Genomic DNA, 20,922 nt, shown 5'->3' with positions numbered 1-20,922 from the left:
TTACATAGCGCCAAATCACAACAACAGTCATCTCAAGGCGCTTTATATTGTAAGGTAGACAATAATAGATACAGAGAAAAACCCAACAATCATATGACCCCCTATGAGCAAGCACTTTGGCGACAGTGGGAAGAAAAAACTCCCTTTTAACAGGAAGAAACCTCCAGCAGAACCAGGCTCAGGGAGGGGCGGGGCCATCTGCTGTGATTGGTTGGGGTGAAAGAAGGAAAACAGGATAAAGACATGCTGTGGAAGAGAGACAGAGATTATGAGTATTGAGCAACAACAGAACCAGTTACTTATGTGTCCCCTTTCAAAATGAATGGCTCGCCCCTGCTACATATTCTCAGTCATTTGGTTGCGTCTATGGACGCTGTTCCAGCATGCATCTCACATCTCTGAGGCTCTGCACAGTCTGCAACAGTCTGGTCTTGTTGGCTGTGGTAGACTCCTGCCTCTGTGGATCTGGTGCTCAGAGCGTGTTCTTGTACTATCATGATCAGTGCCGCTGTGCTGTCCTTTTCTAGCCACTGGTATGAATTCTTCATGTCAGCCACTACATACATACCACACAGGGGCTTGTTCTTACGTGGTAGTTCATTATAGTTCGTCCTCCTGCTGCTCTTTGTCTTCAGCTGCCTGAAGATTCTTGGAGTAGCTCATCTCAGGGGGCCATCATCGTGATGTATTCATGCATGCCCTCCCTCTTCCTCACTCCCTCTTCCTCACTGAGCCTCATGGTGCCCAGGGGGGGGTTTGTATCTGTTTGTCCCTCAAGCTGGGTACTCAAATTCGGAGGCCTCTGAGAGTTTGAGGGTTCTGCACAGTATCCTAGCTGTTCCTAGGACTGCAATATTCTGGACAAACGCCTCTTATGTTGTGCCACTCCTTCCAGCTTGGAGGTTACAGCTCCTAATGCGCCTTTTAATACTGGGACCACTTTGAACTTTACGTTTTACATTTGCTCCACTGTAGATTAGAAGGCAGTGAAGGATACTGATCTGTTCACAGATGATGCTATATCCCTGTCCCAAAAACCCATATGTGCATGCTAAAAGAACTGAGACTAAGCACCTTGAGGCAACTGTTGTTGTGATCTAGCTGAAAATAGAAAACTGGAGCACAAATGTGGTATTTAAAAAAGACACTTCTCCATGTTCATTTCTGACCTGGCATAGCTAATGAGATCAGGTTTTATCTTGTCCACATGTCATACTTCAGGAGACATGGATGAAAAGCATAAATATAAAAAACAACAGCAGGTACATCATGAACACACAGGTTACACCAGGCATTGTCATCCAGTTCTTAAGTTCTAACATTATGCAGAGTTTTGTAAACAACCTCTGACGTCAACTTTTTGATATGGAATCAATAAATTCAAATCGTGCTGATCGTGTGCACAGTGCGTGTTGTTAATGTGGGTTTTGTAGTTGTAGTAAAAAGCAGGCACCTTGGGAGTACTGTCAGCACAGCAGCTGATGCAGTGGTTACGCATTAGAAACACATCAACGTAAATGGAATTGCGTCTTTCATCTGTCCGTCATACATGATGATGATTGTGACATCAAACAGAAAATTGTTTGCATTTGAACATTTTCATATCTTATTCTCTATGAACTTTCATGGCGTCAAACAGGGGCCATAATACACACATTAATAAACACACACTCGGAGTTCACGCGAGTATTTTAAGGCCTAAATGTTCTGCGTCCTCTTTTGATCACTTGTTGAAGACTTGCATTTGAAGCTTTGAGGTTCATCATTAATTCACAAGAGGAGAGACAGAAAAACTGCACAGGGAAAATAAATCAGTGGTTATTAGTCCATGCAGCGCTGTAGGCGGACGGGTGCTGTCTTTAGGGTTAAATTTCCTTTCACGCTAACTTAAGATTTGTCTGTTTGGCGGTGAAGGACAACAGTGGAAACAGTGAAAATGAAAAACTATTTGTAAACACGCCTCTCGCCATTTATATGTAAAATCTTTTACATCATTGCAAAACTGTGCTTACGTACACAAAGCACCAGTCCTGCGATGAAGGGGAATAAACTCATGAATTCCAATACTTTGCAAATCTGTAAGAAAATGCTAAAATGTTTTATGCTATGTCTTTCAAGTGATTTGAGCAGTCCACATTAACGCGTAGGCTAACTCCATATTGACATTTTTAAGATGTGCAGTGGACTTCACTGCACTGCAGATTAATGCAATAACAGGACATTCTCTTTTATCATTTACTTTGAATCAAGTTTCTGGACACCTACTGTTTAGGTGTGTGTGTGTGTGTGTGTGTGTGTGTGTGTGTGTGTGTGTGTGTGTGTGTGTGTGTGTGTGTGTGTGTGTGTGTGTGTGTGTGTGTGTGTGTGTGTGTGTGTGTGTGTGTGTGTGTGTGTGTGTGTGTGTGTGTGTGCGTGCGTGCGTGCGTGCGTGCGTGCGTGCGTGTTTCTGTCTACTGACTCCTGAGAAACATTTCTGGCAATTCAGCCACTAAATGCTTCATTACATTCAGCAGCTATTCATTAACTTTGTACACTACCTGCTGAGCAGACAATGGCAGACGGGCACTGCATTTTTTTCTTCCTGGAAAAAAGGTTAAGCATGAAAAAAATCCACATTCTGTCCTTAACACTGACATTTAAGTTTTCAGACTGCACATGCTTTTGTGTAAACTTCTGTTTGAAGCCTCACTTTCATGGTCCACTGTAGATGTGCTGCAAGGTTTAAAGGGCACATGGAATAACATACAAGTAATCAGATTAAAAAAACATTTCTAGTTTGTTTTTCTATGATGAACAGAAATGGTCAAAACTGAGGGGTGTTTGTCTGGAAGATTAAATATAGTATTAGCCATTTTCTAAGATGTGTAATGCTCGATGTTTTAAGCATAATAAGTCACTGTTTGACTATTAAGAGTGTTTGAAAGTTAGAACCTATTCTCAAATTGCTTCATGCTTACTGTCATTTACCCTCCAACAGCCCATTTCAGTACAATCACTGATTTTGTATCATTTACACAACTTGTTGTCTTCATGGATATTTTTAAAGCTATCATAGGACAGGGTCCTTTATTTTCAACAAGTATATGTGTTGACTGAAATCTCATTGATAGAATTGAATCAGTACAGTGATGTCAACAAATGACATTAATTATTTAACGTTTTCCATAATAAATGCACTAGAATGTATTTTTATAGGGGCATTCTCATGTGGCTTTAAGAGGTATCACAACATATTAGATAACTGATTCAAACTTCAGATGGGAAAAGTCACAGAACCAGATCAATCTAGAAGATGTAAGATTCCTCTGACACATTTATTCTGAAGATCTAGGACCGTGGACAGCAGCTGATGCCTCCGCTGGGATAAATCAACTGCAAACATCACCTGGGAAAAAAAGGGATCTGAAGAGAAATGGAGGTTTCCTTCACTGTAGACTTTGACCAATCACATCCAAGATAAATTGCACAACTATATGGCTCATAAATAACAAGAAGGCAGCATTCATATGACAAAGTGAAGTTTTGACGCACTTGGGCATCTAAAATGTGCACCGGATCGTCTCAAGCCCAAGTGCACTGAAAGGGACGTTACAGTAATCTTATAACAGCATCTCTGCTGGAAGTCTGAAGCCAACAGACAAAGGGGACACCGCATGTTTATGGAGCACTTTGTAGAACACCTCAAAAACATGCCAAGTTTGATAAAGATAAAACGAGTTATGCAGCATGTTAGCAAAACTATTTTGCTTCTAAGCGACTATATTAAAACAGAAAAACATGTTTGATGGAAAACTGGCTGACCAGTTTTTGTTTTACCTCTCTCTGGTTTCATGATGGGCAAAGACTTTCTGTGACTTTCAGCGCGTAAGTGTCTCTTATGCACACAGCTCAAGGTTGTTCATTTCAGCCTTCCAAATGAGGAGCGGTTACTCACTGAATCTGGTGCTTTATTCAACCTCAAACTAACTCAAGCACTACAAATGGAGTCAGATACAGATCATGAATGCGGTACTTCATTTCAGAAAGAAGGTCGTTGATTATACTGGACCTGAACATCGCTGGGAAAATAATTCTTGTCTCCTAGAAACAGTTTGTGGGAGAGAGGGTTGGTACAACCTATTTCTTCTAGCTACTCGCATCCAAGCTGTGGCCAAGCTCCCTGGAGTATTTGACATTACACATGCAATACATGTCTGAATAATCACGGCATTAAAATATGACAGCTTGAAGAAGCACCGTGGCTTTAACACGTGTGGCTTATGATTTAAGCTACTTGACAATGTAGCCTAGTGGCGAATTGTCCCTCATGCTTCCCGTATCCTCCGGCATCCGAGGCTGCTGTTTGAGAGGCATCATGTCCCAGCTGGATGTCACTTGATGTGGAGGGAGGGTGGCAGTGTCTGTCCCCAGAAGGCTAATGCTTCTAATGCTGCAGTCAGCCACAACCTCAATATCATTGAAATTCCAACAGCATATTCACTTACAACTATGTAGCTGCTGTTGGTTGATACATGAACATATATTCTGAAACATTTAATTACTTGTTCCTTTTTACCGTTACAACAAAGAAATAATCGACCATTCAACAAATGTTCATACTTTTTATGCTAAGTTATGTCGTTGTTGAGATGCTGAAGGCTGGACAGACTGAAAATATCATTATCAAATAAATATTTCAGTATATTCAGATACACAAGCCATTGTTTTCCTTCAAGATCATCTACCTCTGTAATTACCTGGCTCTAGTTTAATGTGTGTTTAATGGCTGAGGAATATTTGTGTTTTGTATAACAAACTGAACCAAATTGGAGTCACGGTATATAATTATTTACAACACTAATGCAGGATAGAACAGGATAATTACAAAGGGAATAGACAAGGACTTCTGCCACTACATTACGCTGCTTTTTGCCTTTAATTTAGATTAAAATCTATAGTGTGTGTGTGTTATGGTAGCATTCAAATTAGTTTCTTCTTTCTTTCTTTAATTAATTTGCTCTGCTCCTCCCTTCTTTAAAAGCTCGGGTATTACTTCTGTGCTTCTCCCACACATGCCCAGCCAAGTCTGTGTTCCAGCGGTTTGGGCCGCTACAGCTGTGGCGGAAATTTTTAAGCAGGAAAATGGTAATGGAGCTGTGTGAGGGAGTACAGTCGATGGCCTCGGCCACCAACATGCACTAAGGGTGAGCACTTTGTGGAATTAATATGATTTCAGTCTGCAGGAATGGTCATTTTCTGTCCACCAGCGATTCTTAATGATTCTTTTTCTTCTTCTTCATCCATGTCTGTCATCTCCACCTCTGGTGCTGGGTCCGCTCATTAGCTATTAAAGGACAAAGACCGACCTGGTCATCATGCAGGAAATGCAACTGTTGCCACAGTTACTGCGAGTCCGGCCTTATCAATCAAAACGGAAACCTGTAGGTGTCGCTAACCCCCTGCTGGATGCGTGGGGGCATTCAGATGCATTATGCTGATTATAAACAGCCATAATTGTGATTGCTTTGGTTTGCCATCAGGTCCTTCAGGGTCCCATGGTTTGCCCGTTGTATTTACCTCTCTCATATTGAAAATGCATTTGTTTGCTTCCCTCTAATTTACAATGCAGCAATAAAATTTTTTTCATTTGCTCTCTTTCTTCTCCTGCTAAGTGCCAGTCGATATCCTGGCAGTGGTTTAATTTTCTCAGTTGCTCTTTTTTCCCTCCGTCTCTCTCTTGCAGCAGTACACTGCAGTTAGCCAGTTTTGAAATACATTAGTGAAAGCTGGCTCGCTTTTGACAGTTTGACAGCTTAGATTTTCATGAGCTTCCAATAAAGAGCAAGTCATTGTTCCCAGAATAACCCAGTGAGAATATTGTTCTTTCCTGGCAGATAACAATGCCATTCATACAGTGGATCCTTGACTTGATAACATACGTATTGATCACTGTCACTTATCTGGCAATTGCCTCAGCACCCCAATATAGACAAATCGCTCACACAGTGTGGCTCTTTGGTCTATATGTTCATATTAATGCTGTGTGACAGTGGAGCTATAACACGCTGTCTGGGAGCAGTCCTCAAATCTCTTCCGTGCCTTCCTGTTTTTGAAATCTTTGTTAACTTGTGTGGTGATTTTCACTTTTAAACAACCTCTCAATTCATGTCCAGGAGGCAGTGGCGCTGTGGGCTGAGATAAATGAGCAGATTCTGAAAACATTTTCCTGCAGTGGCTCTGTATGCAGCCGGTGAGTCAGAGTCATTTGTTTCTATGCACTATGTGGACTCAATCAAGATGGCAAGAGCAGGGGGGGAAATGATGATAGCAAAGATTCCAGTAGGCCTCTGCTTTCTCTGCTCCCTGTTCCAGAAACAAGCATGCATTCAGAAAACTGACACTAATTCTACAAGGACCACATGTCCTTTTTTCTGTGCTCAGCATCCACACAGTTGCTTCTGAGGTGAAAAACAAACTGTTTTCATGTGTCCAGTAAAAAGCTGTTACAACACGAGAGCTTTGATTGTTGTAATTGTGGCTTGCTGTGACAATTAACATCTGGACACAATGGAGCTAAAGCGCCACACGGAGGCACAAATTTATGCTTTCATGCCTTTTTCAAAGACTCTCTGTCCTCTTATTCTCAACACCAGGCTGCTATAGACCATCTTGTGACCATTAAATTAAATGCATTGCCCTTGTTAAAGTATGGTCTCTTCAAAATTTATCCCGGTTTTTGTAATTGTGATTCTCTGAATCTTGTGGAGTGTGGCAGGAAGAGTGCAGAGTTCAACAGGTCTAAAATGCCAACAGTATGCCGCTCAGAAAGAATTCACATTACTACTTGACAGGCTACTAATAAAGTCCTACATTAGCTTAATTTTAATTACTTATTGAACCCGCCAAGGGCAAACCACTGATTTTATTCATTTGATCAATTAAATAGTCGTTGGCACTGCTACTTGGCCCAAGACAAAAATGGAATAATGAACCCCGAATAAACCATGCAGAAACCCAGGCATGTACTAGCATTAGGGGAGTGTCGGTTACATTCTAGAAAAACGCCATCCATCATTCCATTTTCTACCACTTATCCAGGTCCAGTGGGCAGGAGTAGCTGCCTAAGCAGAGATGGCCAGACTTCCCTCTCCCCAGCCACCGCCTCCAGCTCTTCCACAGGGTCTGCCTCCAGGTGTCCTCTCTGTTCCGGCTGCCTGAAACGCCGCACCTAGGAGGCCTCCAGGAGGCACCACCTCTGCCTACTCCCTTTGATGCCACGGAGCTCTGCTCTGCTCTGAACTCCTCGCCGATGTCTGACATCCTCACATTGTCTCTAAGGATGAGCCCAGAAATTTCCACAGCGTGTATATTTGTGATTTTATTCTTTCAGTCACAGCCAACAGATTGTGGACAATACAGTGAAGCTGTGCCGTTGCATTCGGCTTTCTCTTTAATTGCATCAGTCTGTTTGTTAGTCTCCTATTCCTCTCATCCCCACTCAGCTTAGGTATTTTAGAGTCTTTTTCACCTAAGTGATACTCGGTTATAACCTCATCCCAACCCTTGTGTTTTATAGAGAAGCAGAAGACACTTTTATAGGTAAAACAGTTTTTGTATGTCAGTTGCATCTCAGAACCTAGGAGAAATAGAAAAAAAACATTCTGATATTATATGGTTTGGCTTACAGTCATTACCAGTTAGGACTTTCTGGGCACCAGCGACACATCCATCCCAGTTCAAGTGGACTTTAAAGAAGTATAACAGAAAATACAACCCGGCTGTTGAGTTTCCAGGTGTCCGTGTCCATAATGGAGTAAAATCCAAACATTAGAGATCTTATCCTTAAGATAGCAACTCATCCTCACTTCTGGGTGGGAAATCTACCCTTTTATGATTGAGCACAGACAGGGGTGGTAATTCTCGTCCCACTAATGTTGCCGCAAACTATATCAGCATATGTTAGAGACCAGTGCCCAACAAAACCAACCACATCCTTAGAGCCTCCTACAAACTCTGCCATGTTGTGAATGTCACTGAATGTGATCAGTAAATGTTTGGACCAAATCAGTGACAAAGGGAATACTCTGGCCACTGGAAATGAGTGACTTAATGCAATGCAAAGTAAATCTTACTATGGTTGTACAGAGCTCCAACAATGGGACCAGTACCGTATAATCCAACGTACCCTGATGCTTTCACGTGCCCAGAACACGTTGAGCAGACAAATCCTTGACAGTTTAAAGAGCTGATCCAATGTCTCGTGACCAAGATCTCCTCCTGAATCTAAGAATCCACTAAACTCTCCTCTCAGGATGTGGGCGTCGAGGTTAAGAAGGGGGATTTCCCTGAACTTCATTCCTCTTTAGATGTGTTCATGTTTATTCTAGTAAATAAATAAATAAAAACATGCATATAATATCAGTATTTTTTAAACACTGACTGAGAACACTATAAAAGATAGAATATGGCCACATTACGCTAATGATTCCTTTTGTTTATAGCACATATATTTTTCTGTTACCATCTTTGGCCCACAGGAGGGTGTTTCTGTGAAAAGTTCTGCTTTATAGAGGAGCCAGTTATGCTTTTCTTAGATGCTGCATTAAATGCACAGATGCTGTTTCATATACATTTCCTCAGACAAGCATGTAAATGAAACCTGGTTAGCGACCTGGTTTCACAGCACCGCTTCTCCCAGAGAAGTTAACAAAGAGAGTAGTACTTTCTGTGCCAGAGGTTTTGTGTCGGCATTTTAGATGCTCATGTGTCGCATCATGTGACCTGAAGGACTGTAGAAAAACACGGCACTAATAAGTAACACCTTGGAGGACTTGTTTCTATTTGTTATGCTGTATTTGCCAGTAGTGTGACTGTTCTGCACTGTCCACCCTCGTTGTAGAGTTGAAGCATGTGAAGAGTCTATATTGTGGTAAAAGGTGTAAGCTGCCCGCAGCAGGCTGAAACTCTGGAGGCTCAACAGCAAATGAAATGACAGATTACATTGTTGATCTTTATGAGGTCAGTCGAGGTGCTTTTTAGTTTTATAGTTGAGCATTTTTATTGGCACAGCAGTACACAGAAAAAAGTTACATTTAAAGAGAAGTTGGGACTCAGGTCCTCTTGTTATTTTGACTCAACCTTCATCTTCTGAGAGAAAAGAAAGTGGAGAATAAGAGAAAGAGAGGGGAGGAGGGGAAGAGGACGAGGGAGTGCCGGGACCACGATAGTCATGCTGTCTGATCCTCCCTCTCTCATCTTTCTGTCAGGGCCTCTTCCACTCTCTCTGATATCATGTCTTCTGTGATTTCTGTGTTAGTATTTGTCTTTTGTTCATTTTCTGTTTCATTTTTTTACATTTTCATGACTTTCGTGACTGTTTTGCTTTGTCCTTTGTGACTGCCTCACCTGTTTGTAGTTAGTGAACAGAAGCGATTGTCCTGGACAGGTGAAACTGATGCAGTGTTTTCAGTGGAGGAAACAGTCTCAGCGGACTGCAGGTTTCCCCACCTCATAAAGAGCACAGCTCCATAATGATGAAACTAGTTCCACTGCCTAAAAATTAGCCATGAGATTAGTCTCATGATCATTAATATGCAAACTGTCATGTCCGTTGATCAACGACCATGAGTAGCATTCACAGAGAGGTGGGGAATGGCTGCAATCACAGCTTTGTAAGATGGTAAAAGATGTATCCTTAGGCCTCCTCCTCGATTCAGCAGTAGATGCTCCCTTTTCACGTAAATGGCTTTCTTGACTTCTTGCTCAAACCAGCCAGGATGTGCACATCCTCATCACTGAAGGAGTGGCCACCGACCTGTGGGTGTAAATAGACTGCACTCCTGGTCAGCTTCCATGTTCCCTGATGTATTACTCACGCCTGTCCTTTTGCCATTTTCTGGGATTTCCTTACCTGGATCATTGAGCACGGATCAAGATACTTTCTGTCATGGCTTATGCATTTTGGGGTTTAAATTACACTGTGATTTAGTATTGTTCATGGTTCACTTTCCTTGTTTTTTTTAGTTTAGTCACTTTTATTTCTAGTTTGACTTTCTTGTTTCTTTTAGTCTGTTTTCCTCTTTGTGCCTCCATGTGGAGCCTGTCTTGTCTCTCGTGCACGCTAAGTTCCATCTCCGTGGTTATTTACGTCTCCCCAGTCATTGTGTTAACCTCAGGTTTCCTACAGTCTAAGTTTCTGTCTGTGTGTTTCCTGTTTTATTTTGATACTTCCTCATCCTGTGTTCAGCGTATTCAGTTTTGCTTCCTCCCTGTCTCAGTGTGTCTGATTACTTCCAGCTGTGTTCCCTCCCGTTTCCCATCTTCTGTGTATTTAAGTCCTCCGGCTTCCTTCCTTCCTTGCCTGCTGTCATGTCGTCCCTGGCAGCTGTGTTCTGCCGTGTGCCTTCTATTTCCTAGTTCTAGTTTCCAAGTTTCTTACTTTTAGTTGCTCGTTTGGAGTTTCTGGTTTAGTTTTCTTGCATTTAGTGTTTGAGTTTTTGAACAGCAAATTAAAGCTGCCTCTCTTAATTCACTCTTTTGTTTTTGAGTCCTGCATCTGGGTCCTCATCCTGCCTGCCACAGCATCGACATGAAACTTCCACCTGTATCTTGTTCCTTCAGTCAGAGGCTCGTTATCTTTGTGAGAGCAGGTGATGACGTACTTTATAATCAGAACATGGCACTGTGACCCCAGATTGTGCTGCAGTTTCTTTTATTTTTCCTGTGTTTCCCTGGTTTTATTTTTAATCTTCACTGTTATCATTTCTTGTTTAGTGATAAATCATCTGGAGTAATAATTTAAAAATCCAAACGTTATAAGTGCTTATTTGCATCTGGAGTGCCTTTCCCCATCATGTTGTCCACCTCGTCACAAAGACAGTATCTGTTTGGACCACATACTGCAGGGCTTTGGCTCTGTGTGTCAGTCTGGAGGTGTTTGCTGTTGTTTCATACTCTGGTGCAGCCTCTCTCTCTGAGTGGAATCACAAACACAGTTGATTAAACAGCATCTCCTCCTTGTATGTCAGCCCTCTGCTGCTTTTGCTGTCAGACTTGTTGGTATTGGTTTTATGCACGTGTCCAATTTTATTGTCTGTCTTACATTATATTGCTGCTGTTCCTTTTGTTTATGAAGCACTTTGTAACTCCAGCTTGAAGCTGTTGAAGCTGTGCTGTAATATAAATAAAGTAACACAGATTTATTCTCTTGGACTTTCAGATCTTTAAGCTTTGATGCTGCAGATTTGCAACCTGTAAATAAACATTTGCTTACAGTGGGTGTTCGCGCACACATCTGTCCCCCGCAACATGAAAAGAGGGCTCACATAAAAGGATTAAGTCTTCTCTTAGAACCAGCTTTTGGGATTTTTGTGCTGCTTTCTCCTTCGTGTGAAGAGCTTCACCCTGCCGTGATCCTCGTGGGGTAAGGCTAATCTGAACCCTGTCACTCACCTCTACACACACACACACACACACACACACACACACACACACACACACACACACACACACCTGCAGAAATACACGACCAGTAGATGGGCTGCTTTCACTGCTGCTAGCATAAACATTTCTGAGAAAGGCCTGCGTGTGAATGGGCTGACTGCTGTTTGCCCCCCACTCATATGTGTATATAACTACACCAAGTGAAGATTCCTCACCACTGCCGTCAGAATCAGCAAATTCTGAAACATTAGCTGCAGACAGAACCACACCTGATGTAAGAGACGAGGCTTTTATAGACGCTCGCTGATCCCCAGCTGTTTTGACTCAACACCATTTCATTTAATGACGACTCAACATTTCCTCTGCGTTTGCCTTTTTGTTCGGCGTTCTGTATTTTCACTGTGGTAAACCAATTCCATGAAGAGCAAAATACAATCTACTACCAATTTAGGGTATTCGTCTGAGCTACAGAGCTCCGCTGCTGTCCAGAAACTCCTAAAACACATCAGTAAGCTCCGCTCAATGCGTGCTGTGTTATAGATTTCCAGAAATATGGCAACTTTCAAACAGACCAGGGAAAAGGTAATGAAGTAACACCAGAAAAGTTTGGCTTTAAGTTTGAAAAACTGTATTTACGTCCACTACTTCCTTTATTTTAGAAGAAAGTTTATACTGGTAAAGACTGATTACTACCTCCACAGCTCCATGAAGGCATGGGCCTCAGTTTTCATAGGCTACATATTTGTTGATTCAAGTTTCACCCTGAATCTCTGAAACTAAACAAACACTTTCCTTTGAAAAAGCTTGAAAGCTGCAGAGTGTGGCACGTTCAATGAAGAGGCTGCCTTGTACAACTGTGACTGAAAGGCGTGACTGATAGTTGTTCTGCTTCATTTCTGTTGCAGCAAATTTGGTATTGCAGTACCAAATTTGTGTTGGAATAGCAGTTGAGAATCCTTACAACAGGTTCAATAACAACTGTGCTTGCTAACATACTGCCAAAAGGCTGTCATTTACTCTCAAAATTACAGTTTCCATCAGCAAAACATTTTTACTGGAGATTTTCAATCTCACTGTCGATAAAAACAAAGTCAGCTGCAGTTAAAAATTCTCTTAAACATCACTTATTCTTAGAGTCCAAGATTGGGGGTTTGTCTTATAGTGGAGGAGCTATTATCGTATAAATATGGGTGTTTGTTGGATTAGAAAATTGCTTAATAGGTATTGACGGATGATTCCAATGTTTGGAATCCTAAAAAAAATATACTCACAAATGGAAATACCAGATTTTGTCATCAAAACAAACATTTATTTTCTCTTGAATCCAAACAATCAAAGAGATTTCAAAAGTTTTTTTTTTTTTCTTGAGTGGTTGAGCTTTTACTGAGCGACTCTGGGGATGTTGAGACGTGAGTGCTAAACAGGTTAAAATACAGTTATAGGTTAAATCTGTGGGATGGTATGATACTAAAAGTTTGCAGTTTCAAAGGAAAGCATGTAGGAATGTTTAGAGGAAATAGAAGACCGTGAAGTTAATAAGTAACCAATACGTCTCCTGACATAAAGTGCAATAAACCACAATGTGGTTATTATTGAGTTTGGAATAACTGCACCTGTACAGTTATTTTTGAAATTTTTGACAATTCTTCCAGAAGCGCATTTGTGAAGTCTGGCATCATACGAGAAGGGGCTGGCTCCTGAGGTCAGGACTCTGTGCAGGCCAGTCAAGATCTTCCACATCAAACTCACACTCATTGTCTTTATGGGCCCTGGTTTGTACAGCGGTGCACTGTCATGTTGGAACAGGAAGGAGCCATCCCCAAACTCTTCCCACAAAGATGGGAGCATGAAATTATTCATAATGTCTTGGAATGGTGAAGCATTAAGAGTTTTTTTTCACTGGCACTAAAGGGCCTGAGCTCTGTGATTTTACATCACCTACGACTTCGTGGATAAGTTACCAAGTTGCCTCATTACCAATCACTTCCATTTGTTACAATACTACTAACTGTTGAATGTTACATATTAAGTAGGGAGGAAATTTCAGGGTCGGTCTGTCGTGGTGAAGAGAGAGCTGAGTGTAAAAGCGAAGCTCTCAATTTACCAGTCGATCTGCGTCCCCACCCTCACCTGTGGTCCACGAGCTGTGGGTAGTGACCGAAAGAACGAGATCGCGGATACAAGCGGCAGAAATGAGCTTTCTCCGAAGGGTGGCTGGCCTCTCCCTTAGACATAGGGTGAGAAGTTCAGCCATTCGGGAGGGGCTCAGAGTAGCGCTGCTTCCACATTGAAAGGAGACAGTTGAGGTGGTTCGGGGATCTGACAAGGATGCCTCTTGGGTGAGGTGTTCCGGGCATGTCCCACCAGGAGGAGGCCCCGGGGCAGACCCAGGACACGCTGGAGAGATTATATCTCTCGGCTGGCCTGGGAACGCCTTGGTGTTCCCCCGGATAAGCTGGAGGAGGTGGCTGGGGAGAGGGAGGTCTGGGCTTCTCTGCTTGGGCTGCTGCCCCCGCGACCCGGCCCCGTATAAGCAGAAGAAGATGGATGGATGGATGAAATTAAGTGATTGAATAAGTTGTAGTTAAAACAATGTGAACAGATCCTAGCCCAAATCTAACTGTGGTAACGGACAAACGAACAAGCAGAAATACCTGAAACAACACCCCCCACCCCAAAAAAACCAAAAACAGTAAAGTCAACATGTTAAAACTAAACTTCACGAAAACATTTTGCAGGCCAGAGAATCACTAGTCTTCAACGTGGCCAAGCAAGACTTCTTGGGATAAACTAAATGCCTGAGCAGGAAAGGGCAGCCCATTAATGAGGCGGAAGGAAGCAAGAAATAGGACCTAGTGAGTGAGGCAGGCCAACAGAACCAATGGTGTTGTAGGACCCAGAGCATACATGCATTCTAATAAAAACCTTTGTGAGGGCCAGGCTTTTATTTGGTCTTTCCTGCTGACTCAGTGATTTCGAAACTCAGCCAATATTTGAACACTGGCTTTTATTTGAGAGTTTACAATACATCACCACTGATAACCACACATAACATCGCAAACACACACACACACACACACACACACACACACACACACACACACACACACACACACACACACACACACACACACACACACACACACACACACACACACACACACACACACACACACACACACACGTCCCCACGCTCTTAAAAGTATCACTGTCTCTCTCTTCTGCTCTTACTGTCTCTGCTCAGCTCTCTGCCCAGTCCGCTGTATACATAATTGCTTTGAGTCATTAATAACCTATTAATATTGATGCATGTTATTTAAATGTGCAGGTTAACGACTCGGCGGACCTCATTAAGTCTTGATGGGGTCAAACTAGGCCTGCAGTCCCACCATGCTGTGCCTGATTACACTTTTAATAGACTGTGGCTTTGATTTAGTAGGCTGTCCTCACTATGTATTGCATGCAAAGATATGTTTTAATTGTTAGCGAGACTTTAAAGGAGGGCATCTGGCTTTGTAAGCATGCAGGTGATACCAGTTAATTGACTCTGCTTTAAACCACACAAACATCACTTGTCCAATCACAGCTCAGCAACTGTAATTATAGGCACTCCGGACCTGTCAAGCTATATACAAGCTGATCTGGCATTCGTATACAAAGAGTTGAGACAATGGCGTTTTCTTAATTGCTTTGTATAAACTAAAATCGTAGGTGCAAATGGATCTAGGAGTGCATTCAAGCATAACTGCAGTTATAAAAGAGCTTTCATTATGAATAGAACACCCACTGTGCAGTGCTGAAACCTGTAGTGGAAATTTAAAGTATAGGCTAAAGTGAGAAACCTTAATGGACTTTGGTCAAGCCAGAAGGTTCAGGACCCTTTAACCTTTGAAGGTTTAAGTAGTATTGGTGATGACCCTATTCCACAGCCCCACCATTTTTAACCCTAAAGCAATCAGAACAATCATTTTTGTATTTAATGCATTTTATTCCAAAGTCTTTGCAATCACAGCACAAAGAAAATAATCATACAAATTGGATGAGATCAAAAACTGTTCACATTTCTTCCAAAAAAAAAAATCACTTTCCTTCTCCAAAATATACTCTAAATAAGGATAAGTTACACCTCAGAGACTTAAAATCTTGGGTTTGGCCTCAATTGTTTACAAATAAAAAGGAAATCTTTTTTGAAAAGATAACCACAGTTATTTGAAGTATGTATCTGAAGTAATAGATGCATGCTGTTATTGTGTCATAGTGCATCTGAAGGCCAGAGTAACATTTTAATTATCTCTCGTTTTCATGTATTACACTCTGGTATAATTCAATTGTTTTACATGGCGCCAAAACACAACAGTTGCCTCAAGGTGCTTTATATTGTAAGGTAATACAGAGAAAGCCCAACAATCAGAAGAAATCCTGTGAGCAAGCACTTGTTGACAGTGGGAAGGAAAAAATCCCTTTTAACAGGAAGAAACCTCCGACAGAACCAGGCTCAGGGAGGGGCGGAGATCTGCGGCGACTGGTTGGAGGGTTACGGTTACGGGTCTGCGGCGGCAGAACTTGTGTTTGTTAAGTGGACCCAGAAGCAGACGACGCAAGGAGACAAACTTAACAAAAGAGAGCCGATTATTAAGGTGAAACATGAAGGTACAAAATTAGAGAAACCAAAACCAACAGCTAATCTAAACTGGGAAAAAACTAAACTGAGAGCAAAGAACAGGGGGCGTGGGAAAAAAAACTTGGGGCCGGGAACACAGGGGAAGATGACCAGATGACCTGACAATAAACAAAGGGAGACAGAGGCCTTAAATATACAAGAAGGGCAATGAGGGAAGTGGAAACATGGGAAACACAGCTGACACAAATGAACATGACGCCACAGGGGAAGCAAAGCTAAACACACTGAACATGGAAACACGAGACTATCAAAATAAAACAGGAAACACTGAGAGGGAGACTGACACTTGAGCTTGACACGGGAGGAAAGGCAGATGAGAGAGGGAACGAGGGAACACGAGAGAGGGAGAGAGACATGATGGGCTGGGGAAACATGGAATTACACACAGGAAGCCGATATATCTCGACAAGACAACATGGAAACAGAAATGTAACTAAACATAGCAGCCAAAAGCTACTCATGAATAGAAAACCAAAATATTTCACACAAAGAAATCACAAAACACCAATAATTCTACTTTTAAACATCCCAGGAACCACAGGTAAGGCAGCAGTCTGAGAACGCAGTGCTCTAATGAGGTGATAAGTCTTTAAAATAAAATGCAACCTTAAATATTCAAGCCTTTAAATGTAAGTAGAAGGACTTTAAGCCAATGAAGACAATCTGCTCTCTCTGTCTGGTCCCTGTCAGTTCTCTCGCTGCAGCATTTTGGATCAGCTGAAAGCTTTTCTGGGAGTTTTAAGATGATTTATTGCAGTTTCAAATATTCATCTGCAACATCAGACTCATGCCGTTAGTGTCATGGTAGATTTGGAGGTAGGTTTTTAGTTGTATCTGTTGTTTTCATTTATAAGACCGAGATCTGGTCAAATGTTCTTTAGAAACTGTTGCAACTTTACAAGGGATGATTTCTAGAAATAAAGCAGTTTCTTCTTCTGCCTAAAATAAATACAGTATCTGAGCACTCTTTCAGATTAAGAATAAAAACGACATCTTTTGTAGTCTGCTACTTCACACTCTCTGGTTCAGCCTTAAAAAGACGGAGGAAAAGTTTGTTTCTGCAGGTGGTGGTAAAGCTGCTGTGGGGTACAGCATGTTTTGAAGAGACTGCTCTGTTTTGCTGACTCACCAACTCATTTTAACTATGTCTCGTTTTGAGAGCCTTCCACTCCAAGCAGAAGAAAGGGTGTGCAAAGCTGAAGCACATTTTGGTGCGACATCCAGAGGCTCCAGCAGCGCCAGAGTACCATCAGAGAGACGAATGAAAGCTCAAGGTCTGCACCGGCTTTCATCTCTCCCTGTGTCTGCCGTCTGTTTTATCATTCCCTCCGCCTTACTTCTCCCCCCAGTCAAAACAGCCCTCTCACACTGTCACACAGACACGTACTTTTATAAGTTTTTATTCTTGTTTTCTGTCTTTTTGACCTTTATCTCACTGGGAGTCTGCTGTGTTTTCCACTTTTGTTACTACCTGCCTTTTCTCTTTCTGTCCCCACCTCACTCCAGCCTTCCATGCCTGTGCCTCACTTTCTGTCTCTTGCTCTTTTGCTTTGTATGCTTTGTTGTTCTAGTGTGTCTGACCACTGGCACAAAAATTGCACTCGAGGACCAGCAAGCCCAGGGTGGATCTAGTCCTGCATTGCATATTAAGGTAGCAGTATTTCCCATCAGCCCCAGAGTGCATGTCCCCCCCCCCTCACTGTGTTGGTCCTCGCCTTCTGTTACCCTCACAGTAGCGCTGCTACCACGTCCAGCAGCGCTGCCTCTCCGCACGCCTCCATTGCCCAACCCACAGAGGGCTTTTCAGGGCTCCCATAAATCATTTCTTCCTTACAGACTAGTTGAGAGTTCGGGCCAGTTCACTTAAATGAATAATCTGGCCCCAACCACCTTCTCTACCCAATTAAGAGCTCGACCATAAAGAATTACACTGGATATGCTTGCAGCCCACATTTGGGCTTATAAAAAATGCCCCCTTCAGTCTCTCTCTTCTTTTCTTCATGTTCAGGTTTTTAAAGCTTAACATTCAAACGCCATGAAAACGTTCAGATGAACAATGTCCAACAATGAAAACATTTGAGCACTTTCTCCATCTCTGCAGTGTCTCAGGTGAAAGCTTAGTGTAAGCTAGCTTAGTGTGGAGTGATCTACAAAATACTGCAGGTGTGCAGAAAAGGTTCAGAAGCGCTATGCGGCACATAACTTTAAAGGTGCGTCGAGCAGAAATCCTCCTCATCCCCAGAGGTGGAGACATTCACAGATGAAAGCTTTGATAATTTATTACCCGGCTTAATTAAATGTGGACCTCGGGCACTGTTGATAATGTTTTAACTAAACAATCTTGCATTCAGGCTGTTGCAATGCTAATATGGAGTAAGCAGCATTTAGGCCTCCAGTAAGCCAAGTCTGCATTTCTGAAATTTAAAGAGGCAGCATCTTCATTTACAGTGCAGCTAATTAATGCCCCATCATTAGCTTTGTTGGTGTTAGGAATAAAATGATTATAAAAAGCTGTTTTTTATTAGTTTTATAGACACATTGTGATGTGCTCATCAAAGAGTTGGCACTCCGTGCTTTGAGGGTCAAAGCTTCATTCAGTGCTATGACTGAATAGAATTATTGATTGACATGTAGAGTGCAGAGGGTTTTGCAACATGCTTACATAACTGGTTAGTGCATGAGGATACTTTCTGGGCCAATAGAGTCCGAACTGAAAGTCCCAAACTTAGATAATAAATATAATCAGTGGGATAATATTAATAATCAGATACGAGGTGAGGTTGGACGTGAACGGAGAGAGGAGAAGATCCAGCAGGACCGCCACGACCCTTCCGGAAGAAGATAGTCATAATAAAACGTGTTTTTGTTGTGGTATAAAACTGGACAGCTCTGAGGGTCATCATTTGTGTGAAAGCAGACGGCTGATTTCACACGGAGGTCCAGCGCTGTCACTTGTAATTTCAACTGCTGAAGTAAATTAAATCATGTAAATGACAGACTTTCTCCGGTACTTCCTTAACAAAAAGCTGAACACGTCATTGGTCCCTTTAGTTATACGGTGTCAAATCCAAGATGCTTCTCCTGATGTTTGTCAATGATTTGAGCCTTTATCTGCTGTTGGAGACAAACAGCATTGGTATTCTGACAGAAAATGGCAGTAAATAAACGGCTGTCATGGTCAAAGAAAGAATTAGATTAAAGACCTTCTCTTTGCGTCCCAGCTCCACTGTTCTATTGTGTAACAGGGGACGCTAGTGACAGCCGTGACACCAATTTCCCCAATAATTGAAAAAAACAAAACAAAACAAAGAAAAACATGTTGAAAACCAATTTGTTGTGCTATAAAGTTAGACAAACAGGTTTTACAACTGATTTAATGAACTCAACATTGTAATGACTTTCCAAAAATGTATTCATCAAAGTGTGAATATTTTTATCAACACCCTTCACACGTTATTATGATAGCTTTTTCTTGTTTTATTTACCAGTCGCTAGCATCCCTTTGAGTCTTAGCTCATACCACCATATGCATACTAATTTAGTGAGTGTGGCACGGTGACTACAGCTCAGTGCTGTTATGCAAACGTGAACTTTGTGGACATCAAGTTTCGAGCTATGAACAGATCACTGAAATGTGAGTAGGTGGACTTTTTTGGGTGGTAGCCGCCTCATCAACATCAATTATCTTCTGCTTGTTCAGAGAGTCTGCAAGGTCATGGTGGTAGCAGGATAAGAATGGTATTCCAGGCATTTTCCACCACAGGAACATTTTTCAGTATGTTCATGAAAGGTACACTCCCTCCACTAAATTCTGTGTCTATCCCACGGTGTCCGTGTAGCTCAGCATGCCCAGGAAACCTCCAAAAGAATGTTTTCAGAAGGCTTCCAGAAGGCATGCTTCCTTTTACACCCAAAGGTTATAACTTAGCTGAGGGTTGTCCACTACGATGCCCACGTTATTGCTGATCCCACAGCAATATGCTAGAACTTCTCACGCTCCACTTCACCATCAAACTCTAACATTATTCTCAAATTTAAATCTACTTTTGGTTTAATGTAGTTTAATGTAACTAAGAGACAAAACACGGTACGATACCTAAACACAAAGCATTTAGGGAGTTTAACGCATCTACAAATCGTTGGGCTCAAATTTCCTGGTTGGCTGATGCCTGGCTGGGAGTTCCCATGTTGTTCCTGTGACTGTTGGTTTTTTCCAGGGTCTCCATCTGTCACCCACAGGTAACTGTAAATTGGCGGTGGTTGTGAGTGCTTCACGTGTACAGACTCTATCAGTGTATAAATGTGTGGTTTAATGTGGCTTGTAGTCTGAATGGTAAGTTCAAACAGTTCACTATTTAAATTCCAGTCGATCTCCTTTTCCATTACAACGTACTGACGAGTAATTAGAGTGTGAGGGAAGTGTTAGATCACATTCAAATACAGGTCGACTTCTGTGATTTGTGTTGGAAAACAAAGAGGTGCATAAATGCTGACCTAAAGATGAGTGTTTTTTTATGGAGGTTTTGCTAATAAGTAATACTCTCATTTTCACTCTGTAGGTCTGTGACTTTTTCAAATTCAGAGTTATTTAAAGATGATTTTAGGATCTTTGAATAAATGTTGTCTTATGCTCCTTGCCTAATGACTGATCCTCACCTCTTCTTTGGTCATTGTGGAGATGTGAGCCGAGGAGTTTTAAGTAAATGACCCATCCTTGTTCTGGAGCGCATTTTAAAACAATGTCAATGAAATACTCTGTATGACACACTTGCATCATAAATTGTTTTGTTATGGCCCAACTACTGCTCGCTACGATTTTA

The sequence above is a fragment of the Oreochromis aureus genome, linkage group 6 (assembly GCF_013358895.1).
Source record: "Oreochromis aureus strain Israel breed Guangdong linkage group 6, ZZ_aureus, whole genome shotgun sequence".
Classification (NCBI taxonomy): domain Eukaryota; kingdom Metazoa; phylum Chordata; class Actinopteri; order Cichliformes; family Cichlidae; genus Oreochromis; species Oreochromis aureus.
This window is presented reverse-complemented; position numbering follows the sequence as displayed.